Source organism: Dromiciops gliroides, chromosome 2, assembly GCF_019393635.1.
Source record: "Dromiciops gliroides isolate mDroGli1 chromosome 2, mDroGli1.pri, whole genome shotgun sequence".
Lineage (NCBI taxonomy): Eukaryota > Metazoa > Chordata > Mammalia > Microbiotheria > Microbiotheriidae > Dromiciops > Dromiciops gliroides.
This window is the reverse complement of record NC_057862.1, coordinates 691,238,299-691,250,459: the sequence shown is the minus strand read 5'-3', so window position 1 is coordinate 691,250,459 and position 12,161 is coordinate 691,238,299.

Sequence of the window (12,161 nt, the reverse complement as noted above, 5' to 3'; positions counted from 1 at the left end):
AAGGTAGAGTCTTTTCCATTCCCATTTACAAGACACCCCCTCAAATCTATCCATGAACCCCTCAAGGGTATGCCAGGTAATGATATATCTACTTCAGTAGATGGATGGAAAGGCCTCTAGCACATGGGAAGTTTTCTATCTGTCTTCTACTCTCCAGTTCAGTGCCAAGCTCCTAGTCAATGCTTAAAGGTTTGTTGATTTTGTTTTTTTGGTGGATCCTATAAACTCAGCAAGTCAGGGTAGCTGATGTCAAAGGTTTCACCCAGCTCTAAATCCAATGATCCCTGGATTTGCCTGAGAAGAAGAGTCCCATGCTGCCAGTATCTTCACAATCCCCAGCTATTAGCAAGGGCATTTTTATGGGTTTCAGATTGATGGCAGCAGCGTCATAAACTCAGACCGAAGAACTATTGCTCCCATAAAAACTCACCCTAAATCATCCTCCTGGGTAATTCCCATGGCCACAGGTTATAATGATGAATTAGTGCTCAGGGGAGTGAATGGACTTTTCTTTTAACCCTTCCATGGTTGATTCCCAATTTTAGCAGCCCCCTGCTTCACATTGTTCTGGAAAGAAAGGCCTCATGCAATATCAGGATCTGCTTAGGACAGGTCAGTACTTCTTATTTTTCAAAACCATCCTATATATCCATTGGCGATATTGCCTTCAGTAACTCTCCAGTGCAAATAGACCCTTTAATGAACAGAAAAATGATCGAAGGCCTGACTGAATGTGAGAAAATGGGGAACATTTCCCTTTATCCAAAAATTTTCCTTTTACCACCTCCCCCAACCAAAATATCTTTTCAACCTAGATATTCTTTCTTCAGTGTCTGTGAGTCATGAAATATGATCTCAGGAGAAGTGCATGATTATGGATTTAGAGTTGGGTGAGACCTCAGATGTCATCTATTCAAAAAACAAAAAAGGACCTCATTTTAGAAATCAGAACACTGAAGCCCAGAGTAGTGAAGAAATTTAGCAAAAAATACCCAGCTAGTAAGCAGCAGAGTTAGGCTTTGAACTCTGCTCCTGCAATCTTAAGTTCAGCGGGGTCTGCTCCATTTCAAGTGTCCCAAAGGTTAATGGAGGCCCTCCCCATTGAAGGGAGGGAAGGCAGCAACATTCCCAATGATGGCGTATATGTGCAGATATTTAAGGGGCTTCCATGTGGAAGACAGATGAGACCTGTTCTGTTGGCATCAAAGGGCCAAACCAGGAACAAGGACAGCAGGTAGCAAAGGGCATATATAAACAAGAAAGGAGATGAGCAGGTCAAAGAATGAGAACAAGGGAGAACAGATGAGTAAGAAAAAATGATAAAGTAAAAACCTTAAATAGACCATTCTACGCATATCTTCTGCAGAGCATCTGATTCGATCCAATCTGAAACAACATGGATTTATTAACTGTATACTACATTCAGGACATTGTGCTGGAAATGGGGAAGTAAAAAGAAAGAGCCAGTCAACAGACAGCAAGTGTTTAGATGTTGCCACACACTCTGCAGGCAAAAAATAAAATAAAATAAATTATCCTGTCACCAAGGAGCTCTCAGTCTTCTGAGAAATGGTGGAATTTATGAAAGGATATTTTACAAGGATAGAAATTACAGAGACCACAAAGGTGTGGAGGGTCAGGGCATTTCAGCTGCTTTCAGGGAAGCTCCATACCCCCTTTCCAGCCCTGGAACCTTCATTAAATAAATGCTGTCATTGCTCCTAGAAAGGGTGTGACATTTTTCTCCCTTATGGATCTTCTCAACAATCCCCAGAACTTCAAACCCAAATGGCCCTCCCTGGGTCACAACTCCCCAATTTGTATTCCCTCTTAACTTACAATGCAATTTCCTGGGGAATTAGAACGATATTTGCTTCTTCATGTGTCTCCCCATTATCATTGGAAGACCGGCTTGATGAAATAAACATAGAGAGAGATTTGCCCCAGTCACTAATTGGGCAATACATAGCCACAGACTATCCGATTTAGGGATTAGAGAGTTTGGAGCTTAGTCTGGTTATAGGGAGCACCCACACTGAAGAAGTCACACATTTTTGGAAGACTGTATTGGCTTGACCTGAGATCCATGTTGGTTTAGCAATAGACCCATGATCTCACCAAGCTAGCGAATCCCTCCCACAGTACAGATGCCTTTTCATCTTGTGCCCCTTTTGTCCGTGTCCTCCCACAGAATCTACACAAAGATACCCAATGTTCTGGAGTCCATTCCCTGAATATTTTGTTATTGCATGAATATCTGCAGAGTGCTCAGGTTTTTCACGGACTCTCCTGCACTCTCAAGATATGACAGACCTACTTCCTTTTTATGAATATACATCTTTTTTATGATATCTTTGATGCCACAACTGGTGAGCAGTTGTGTACAATTCTTTATGTTGTTTCCCCCAGAAGTCCTACCGATGCATTACCGTGGTATGTAGGTGACCTCTAGGTCACCCTAGAGGCTATGGTACCACAGAGGCAAATTTTACCATGCTGTGAATATTCCCTTCGTAACAGAACATCTGTTTTCTGAGGACCAACCTAGATAAGGTTAGACAGGTGAAGCTACTCCCTTAGAGAAGAAAAATTCTTTTGTGATCATAAAAAAAAGAAAAATTGTAAATTTCCTTCAGTCCTGAGTGTCTCCCTTCCCCTTTAGCAGTGATGGGCACAGGCAAAAATAAGTGAGCAGAAGGCACTACTAATCACAGAGCTTTGGGATTAGCAACAAACTTCAGTTTCATAGTTGGCCTTTGTAGGATCAATGACCCTTCTTAGGTCACTGACCTTATCCAGTGAAATGAAAGACATCAGTGGAGGAGCCAAATTATATCAATATTGACATCATTGTTATAAACAGGAAATGGGGAGGGGGGGAATCTCACCTAAATCAAAGAATGGTTCACAAGGCTACTTGGAGAATTAAAGAAGGATCTGGTAGACACAGGGGTTCATCACGAAGTCCCAAATCAAAGATTAAAAGAAGAATAAAACTGGAAAGTCAGATGAGCCCTATGAGAACATTTATTCAAACCCTGAATTAAAGGAATCCCTTAGATGACACACTGGCCTCTGCTTGCAGACTCCTGAGTAAGGCACATTAGTTCATTCCATTTTGTGACACTGTTAATTGGTAAGTGTTCTTCTCAATCTTGAACCTGAATTTGTCTCTTTGCAATCATCCATTGTCCTTAGTCCACTACAGACAGATAATGAGCCAAGCCCAAAGTTGAGAGAAGAATAGAGGGGGATATCTTACTTTAGGGAAATTACAAAGCACTTGACCAACCACCATGTTTCCCATAACAGAAAGTTTCCTCTTTTCAATACAAACATTTTACCGCAACACCCCTGCCTATGGATCATCACATAGAGGACAATAGGAAGACACATGGTAGGAGTGAGTGGGCCACAGCATAAAAAAAAATGGCAAACACTGAAGTATAGATGGAAAGATTGTCATTAGAGAACTAGATGCCAGAAAGAGAAGGTGAGCTGATCAGATGGTGAGAGTGAGGCATGTCAGAGCACTGGCCAGAGTTTGCTACCGCTGTTCTACTGAGCTCAAGAGAAAGCACATATGGCCTCCAGAATGTGGCACAGACCCCCTGCAATGAACCTGTGGGAGGCCATGGACAAGAGGCACACAGCATGGGCAGGAAGGGGCAGGCTGCAATCTGCATCTTTGGGGGAAACTACTAAAGCAATGAGATTGCAGGTGCATTGGAATATTTTGAATAATATGAGATAATCCATCATGCATTTCTCCATCACCATATGAATAACTCCCAATTCTTATTACACAGTATATCACAAGCCATGCAGCATCACCCATAAGAATACAGACTGAAGTTAAAAAGATGGCTTTTTGGTCCAAGGAGTAGGTTGGGTAAAGTAAAAGTATTGTACAGTTTCCCAAAGTCAATCTAGCCTACTCTCCTCTCCATATTCCATTTTGAGCTAAAATCATCGTTCAACCATAGGGTCTGTCCTGGATATATATGCACTGGATATATATTTGCTATAAAATAATGGCAACAATAACAATAATGGCAATATAACAACAATAATGATAATAATAGTCACACTGTTTTCCTTGCAAATACCTGGTAGACTTTATAAAATTCTCTGAGGGCACTTAATTTAATTAAGAAAAAATTCACATTAATGAAAACAAAATAAAAATGCAAAGAACATTATCATCATTAATAAGAATATTAGTTAGCATTTGACTTGCAAATCACTTTTCCATGCCTTATTTTACTTGATCCTCAAGACAACCCTGTGAGATAGGTACTTTAACTTTCCCCATTTTATTGATGACTAAATTGAGACTCAGATATTAAAGGACTTGCTTGGAAACTCATAGCTAGGATTTAAGTGCAGATCTTCTGTGTTCATGATCCTGAACTCTGTCCCAGGTGCCATATTCAGGGAAGTTGGAGATAAAGAGGATTTGGTCATATGTTCAGCAGAATCTTTTCCCCATCTTCATATTTTCTTACAGTACTCTGCCTGGATCTCTCAATTTCTCTTTCTGCGTTTCACTTAGTATTGATTATTTGTGTATATGATATTCTACATTAGGTAATAAGTTACATGAAGGCAGGGAATTTGCAGTTTTTCCAAATCTGTATTTCCTGTGCTACAAACTCCTAGTTAACCATAAAGTTAAGCAGTGTGAAGCAATCATTTACTACACAGAGGAGACAAAAAGACACACTGAAGTTTCATGCTAGGCACAGAGAGTCAAACCTATAAACACAGCCATGGACAACTAGGTTTAAAATATAAATATGTTTGTAAAATCCTAAGGAGGATGTTTGAAGACTAGTAGAAATGAAAAGACCTCATAAAACTTCACAGAACTGGATGGAACAATTGGGTAGAAATTATTGCATGAGATCTCATTAAACAAAATGATCTCAAGAGCTTGAAAGATGAATTGGAAGGAGTACAACAATCACATTTTTAATGGGAAAGATTGGCCAATATTCCTCTAGCAAACAAGCTACTTTTTAAATTACATCATAATTGAATCGATCAATGGATCCACAGTCTTCTCAGCGTGTTCCTTCCAACATTGTCAAGCTCCCACATATTGACTCTAATTGTGAAGTTCTGGCAGTGGTACAAGAGGAAGTAGAAATAATGCTAAAAAAAAAGATGTAAGTGGCATAGGTCTAGAATGAGGGTATACAGAGACATCCATACTGCTCAGTGGCATAACATTGAGGATGTTGCAAGATCTATTCTCAGTGTATTTGAAGTAAAAGATATGAAGTGCTGTTATTGTTGTTGTTTTAAATTGCAGATAGTACAACTCTGAAAAGTCAACAGAAGGACATTGATAATTCAAAATACATACCCACTTTTCAACTTCCTTGTTTTGTTGCTCATTCATGTCCAACTCTTTGTGACCCCATGGACCATACATCGCACTTCAGGCTCTTGTATCCTCCACTATCTCCCAAAGTCTGTCCAAGCTCATATTGGGTTCTTCCATAACACTATCTATCCATTATTCTCTGTCATACCCTTCTCCTTTTGTCTTCAATCTTTCCCAATATCAGGATCTTTTCCAAAAATCATGTCTTCTCATTACGTGACCAAAATATCTGACCTTCAGCTACAGTATGAAGATGAGTCTTTCTGATTCCAGGTCCAGCACTCTATCTATTTTGCCACTTAGCTGCCCCTTTCTTCTTTTCTTTTCTTTTAAATTTAAACATTTTTATTTAAAGATTTTAATGCCAAAATCTATCCTCCCCTTCCCACTTCCAAAGGGGTTAAGCAATCAGGTTTAGGTTACGCATGTGCAATTATGTCACACATTTCCATTTTAGTCATTTTGTACAAGAAGATTCAAATAATAGAAAAAATTAAAGAAAAAAATGAAAAATAGCATGTTCCAGTCTGTATTCATTCAATATCAGTTCTTTCTTTGAAGGTGGATAGTATGCTTCATTACTAGTCCTTTAGGATTGTCTTGGATCATTGCATTGCTGAGAGTAGTTAAGGCATTCACAGTTCTTCATCCAACAGTATTTCCATTACTGTGCACATTTTCCTGTTTCTGTTCACTTCATTTTTTATAAGTTCATGAAAGTCTTTCAAGGTTTTTTTTTTCTGAAATCATGCTGTTTGACATTTTTCTAGCACAATAATATTCCATTACAATCACGTACCACTGGTGGTTTAGTCAATCCCTGATTGATGGGCACCCCTTTGATTTCCAGTTCTTCAACTTCCCCTTTTCAACCTCTACAAAACTTTTATGAGAATGATCTACATAGATTCCAGGGCCTTCATTAATGAAAATATGAGATGAAAATGGGCAGTTTTACCAATAATAATTATAATGATAATAGACAGAGAGGTACAAAAGCTAGCCATTATCACACAATATTGCAGGCCTCCTTGGTACCAATATAATAGACCTAGAGGAAAGTAACTATTCGGTGCAGTTAGCAAAGACCTTGTCATGGAGTCAGGAAGCTCTGACTTTAATTCCTGCCCAAGGCAGGGCATGTGTAACCTCTTTGTGCCTCAGTTTCCTCATCTGTGAAATAAGAAGTTTGGACCTGGTGACCTTTAAGGTCCTTTTGTGCCCTAAATCCATGATCCTATGAAAGCCCATAGCATATTGGATAGCCTTCTTGGTGAGTAACTTAGGAAGAACATGGGCAAGGTCCCCCCATGGATGAGAAGGCATTCTGATCTGAATCATTGGAATGCCCAGCCACATCAATTAGGTGATGGATTCACTGAAGAATTGTCAGACCTCAATGTTCTCAGGGAGGTCCTTGGCATACTAGGCAGGCACTTGGACCCTTCAAATAATTGATCTGTGATTTCACCAGTGTGGCTTTTCCTTCCAGCATTGCAAATTGGAACTTCATACTGTGTGCCTCTTATCTATACCCATAATCCATAGAGAGTCAACTCAATGGCCTGGTGTCTTCCTCCAGGTCTCTTGATATATCCCTTGTTCTCCCCACATGTTTGGCCCACTTCCTTTTTCAGTCATTCATCGGTCTGATGACATCCATTATGCCCCTTTTTAATGCAATTCTTTGCCAGTCATGAGTTATAGCCTGCTCACACCCACCATGTGCCTCTCCACTGCCCTTTGGGTGACCCTCTTCAGAGACTGTGGTATTCCATGACTCACAACCGCACAGCTTAGCCAGAATAGGATATTAATGAATGCTTATTGAATTGACTTGAATTGAATTACCTTCATTACTACCTCCAGCAGGAAAACAGCAAAAACAGGGAACAGACTAAAGGTGCAAAGCTGCCTACGTGAGTTTCATTCACTGGTGAGTCCAAGAATATCAGAACAGATATTCTCACTGGGATTGCCTGGGGGAGCTCTGTATCCTGGATCCGAATGGACCACATCCATGCTCTATTCAATGGGAAGAAGTCTCTTTCTCAGCTCTAAATTGAATGATCCTGTGGTCTTTGGTCCTATGGTGATAAACAACATGGCAAACAAAAATCTCAGCAGGAATTTGAGCAGTGAGAGTTTTGTCCTGAGTGTAGTTTTCTGTTTGAAGTAATGCAATGCCTGGCACATATTAAATGCTAAATGAATGCTTGTTCATCAACTGATTGATAGTAAAGGTAGACAATGGACAGACTGTTTACTATACAGACTGGATACCATTGGACCACAAGCAGCTAACTTTAAGCCCCCAAAATTTAATGAGATGAGTCAGTTGTCCAACCATTTGGACAGAGATGGAAAATGCAAAGAAAGTGTTTGTCATTATTGAAGTATACTGGATCTGGGCTTGCACATATGGAAGGACAGATCCAACATAAGGAATAGATGGTGCATAATAACTCATGGACAGCACTTCAAGGTTTAGAGCCCACCTTTATCTCTACTTTGTCATGTGATTCTCACAGCAACCCAGTGAAGGAGGCAACCTAGGGACTCTCATCTCCATTTTGCAAATCAGAAAATAAAGTAGTCAACTGATAATCAATTAAACGCATTATGCACACAGATGAGGGAACTGAGGTTCAGAGAGGAAGGTGACTAGCCTAAGGTCATGGAAAAGACACTGATCCAAGCCAAATTTTCTGCCTTCAGTTACAGGACTTGCTCCAGCACATTAGCCACTAGCATGGGATAGCCGTGATGAGGATGCCAAAAATGAGAGCATCCCATCTACACTTTTCTTCTAACAGACCAGCTAGTGCTTTGATTTTACAAATGAGGAAACTGAGAAGTCAAGAGGAAAAGTGGGAAAGGGCAACAGCTTTAGAGTCAGATGACAGGTTCAAATCCCACTTATGCCACCCCCACACCCTTGGGCTTTGTGAATCTCCATTTATTTATTTGTAAAGTGAGAGAACTAGTCTCTGTGGGCTTCGAAATCCCTTGATCAATGCCATCTTAAGTCAGGAACGTCCCCTTATCTGTCTATGTCCCTTACATCCTTCAGTCACATAAGAAAGTCTAGTGACTGACTTCAGAAATCAGCCCTCAGTTTCTTTATGAAGCTTTTGGCAGATATTTGGGTGCAAAGTGAGCCTTGTTTCCTGTATATGTGTATGTGTGCATGTGCATGTGTGTGCATGTGTGTGCATGTGTGTGCATGTGTGTATGTGTATCTTGTGTGTATTGTGCATGTGTATATTTCTGGTTGTATATCTGTATATGTATGCATATATAGATATATATGTATCTATGCCTACATGCATTTATGCCTATTTCTAAACTGACATACATAATGTGTATGTTACACATACATGCATGTTTATATATGTGTATGTGTGTACATACTTTGTGTCTACCATTTAATCATGCTGTTTCATGGAAGCATGATGAATTCATAGTTCTTACTCTATGTATAGTTTTCAGAAGAGCCACCCACCCACCCACCCCTACCAAAGTGGAGAGAAGGGGAAGAGCTGCTAAAATTCCTGAAGGTAGGGCACTGGATTTCTATATTTTTTTTCCAGGGTATAATATAGGGAGTAACATGGGGCAGTGGAAAGTGCACTTATTTGGGATGAAGGAGGCGGGATGAACCTCTTATAATCCAAACTAGAGATGAGAGAGTCATTTTCCCACCTAGGGTTGACTAGATGAGGTGTTTTTGTTTTTTTTTCCAGCACGTTTTTGCTTGAAGGCATCCGATAAGGGGAGTTCACTAGCTCCAGAGGCAGCCCATCCCACTCTGGGGTAACTGGAGTCTCTAAGAAGTTTTATTGCTATAGTTGTGGTTGTTGTCTTGTTCCCCAGTCACCACGCTTCCTCTGTGTCTCATCTACCCATTGCTCCTAGTTCTGCCAAGCAGTTCAAATCTACTCCCTTCTTGAAATCCTAGCAGGCAGCCATTGAATGCCTCTTGAGTCTTCTTTTCCCTAGGCCAAACACCTCCAGTACCTTCAGTGGATCTCTTTAAGGCAGGATGTTGAATCTTATCCCTCTCTGGCTCCTCTGAATGTTCTCTCCCCTTATCAATGTCCTTCTTAAACCAAGACACCCAAAGTAAAGTGTAAGACTGAAAAAGGTGCCCAACTAGGGCATTGGGGCAATACCCCGCCCCCTTATTCCTATAAACTCAGACCCTTGTAAGAAGCCCAAGATGACATTCACTTTCTTGGCTGCCAAAGCATCCTTCACGTACCATTGAGACTGCAGTTGACCCAGCAGCATAGATGTAGATCACAGGATTGCAGAGATGTGTGGGACCTCACCAGTCACCCAGCCCAACCCATACCTAATGAAGGATCCCTATTCCAACTCTCTCCCTCTGTCCGCCATCATTACGAGGGAAGGTAGACATTTTAAAGTCAATAGGAGATTGCTGGACACAGGTCATAGATGTCTAGCCAGCAGAATCTTTCACTTGGGTTCCTCCTTCCCAACATGATGCAATCAGGTCCTCTGGTCCTACTATATCATCTTTAGATAAAGACAGAATGTAGACAAGGTGGAATGTGGAAGCTGACCTACATGACCCCCAAGTTCTCTCCTTGCCTTAAAGTTATACTTCCATGCTTCTAGTTATATAGAGTCACGCAGTCAATTAGTGATAGAGGCAGGGTTTGTTCTGAGGGCCACTAAGCTCTAAGTCACATTCTCTTTCTCATTACCACACATTCTCCAGGTTGGAGAAAGTTCACCCAGACTGACCGGGGGCTCTTAACATGTTTGGACTAGCCTGGACCTACATGGCAGTCTGGCAAGACCTATGGATGCTTTGGAGTTATCATTTTAAATGCGCAAAATAGAATACGTAAATCTAGAAAGAGAATCAATTTTATTGAAGTCCAAATGGCAACATATTAAAAACCATACACCAACATACACACAAGTTCATGGACTACAGTCTAAGAGCCCTGATTTAGACTGTCCCTATGGTCAGTGAATGATTTTTAATTCATGCCATAGGAATATAGAGGAGAAAACCGAGAGCCAGAGAATCAGATTCCATAGCTTATTCATGGGAACATCAGGCCACATACTCCCAGAATCTGATTCACAGCATGTCAGTGTTAGAAGGGACCCCTGGGGCCATCTCCTCCAGTCCAACCAATCCAAAGTTGGACAGAAATGCCCTCTACGATGCCCCCTCCAACTCCTTACTCCAACCCAATATTCTGCTTATAATTGAATCAGTGCTGCATAGGAAGCAGACATCGATGGGAGATACAATTATGCTGATTATCTCTGGAAAGGGCACCGTCCTGAAGTCAGATTGTGACCCGCTTCACTGCCCTCCCATGGAAGACGTCTATGGCCTCTTTCTATGAAGTCTCTGCCTCCTGAGTCTTCCCAACAGGCTGGAGTTGCCCTCCCCCAGCTAGCCTCCTTTACAAGACCCCGTCATAAATCGCTTCACCTCCTCGGGTCCAATTATCACATTCCACAGCTGGATACGCCGCTGCCCGCACGGCCTCACCCATGTGTAAACAGACACAATCATAGACCCTCCTCTTCGCTAGGCCAAATCTGAAATCCCATGTGATTTCTGTCCAAAGTTGGGAGGCCAGCCCCAGACTGCAACATGACTTCTCATCACCTGATTAGAGCTCAGAGCTTCTGTCATTGGCAAAGATAGATGCAGACCTCTTGAGGGAGCCTAGCCCATGGTTCCTTTTCAGGTGTAGGTCAACTTCAGAAATTCTCTGGTGGACTGAAAGAGGCTAGAAGGCAGGGGATGTTTTATATTTGTCTTTGAATTCACAGTACCTGGCATGAAGTAGGCGCTTAATTAATGTTTATGGAATTGACTGAGGGCAGGTCTAAGGACCAGGACATCAGACAGATTTCCAGACTAGGTTAGTGCCTGTTCTCATAGTGAGATCCATTTAAGATGGACAATATGATTTGTTATCAGAGAAATTAAACCGAATTTGGAGCAAGATGACCCAGGTTCAAATCTCCACTGCCTACATGAGCTAGGGCAAGATATGGAACCACTCCGACCATCAGTTTCCTCCTGTCAAAAACAAGAGGGTTGGACCAGATTTTCTCCCATGGTACTAGGCCCTGTCTCTGTCCTGCCAGCCACAGACATACATAGACCTAATGAATGGCCTCAGGGTCTCTCCTCTGCTGGGAACAAGAAGCTGGAGCTCTGGAGCACCCATACAGACACGTACATATACACCCCCAGAATCATATACCAGGATGTCCAGGCTAACTCTCAAACATTTCTGGAGGGAAGAGGCTTAGGGGGGCTTGTTATCACATAATCCAACAGGGGACTGACAACTCATAGGGAAGCTCATTGATGCTCATGGGTGGGGCTGATCACCAAAGGGCCCCCACAAAGCCACAGAGGGAAACAAACAAATACAAACCAAAACTGTGCCATGGTTTGTTGCATGGCCACTGCTGACCCCCAGAAGAGCTGTTCTGATGCAGAGTTGTTGGGACGTTAGAAGGAGCAGTGGTAAAACTGGTACAGAATTGTATGTCTCAGACACACAAGGACCTGGGTTCAGGTCTGGCTTCTGATATGCCACAGGCTTTGTGCATTCTCTCTGCTCTGGGCAAAGACCTCAGAACATTAGCTACAGAGATGGTCCCAGCCATATGAGAAGAGGGAGGGTTCTCGCCTCACCTGGAGAAGAGAGTTCTCTATTAGCAATGTGATCCAAGGTGGTTCAGGCCTAATCTTTCT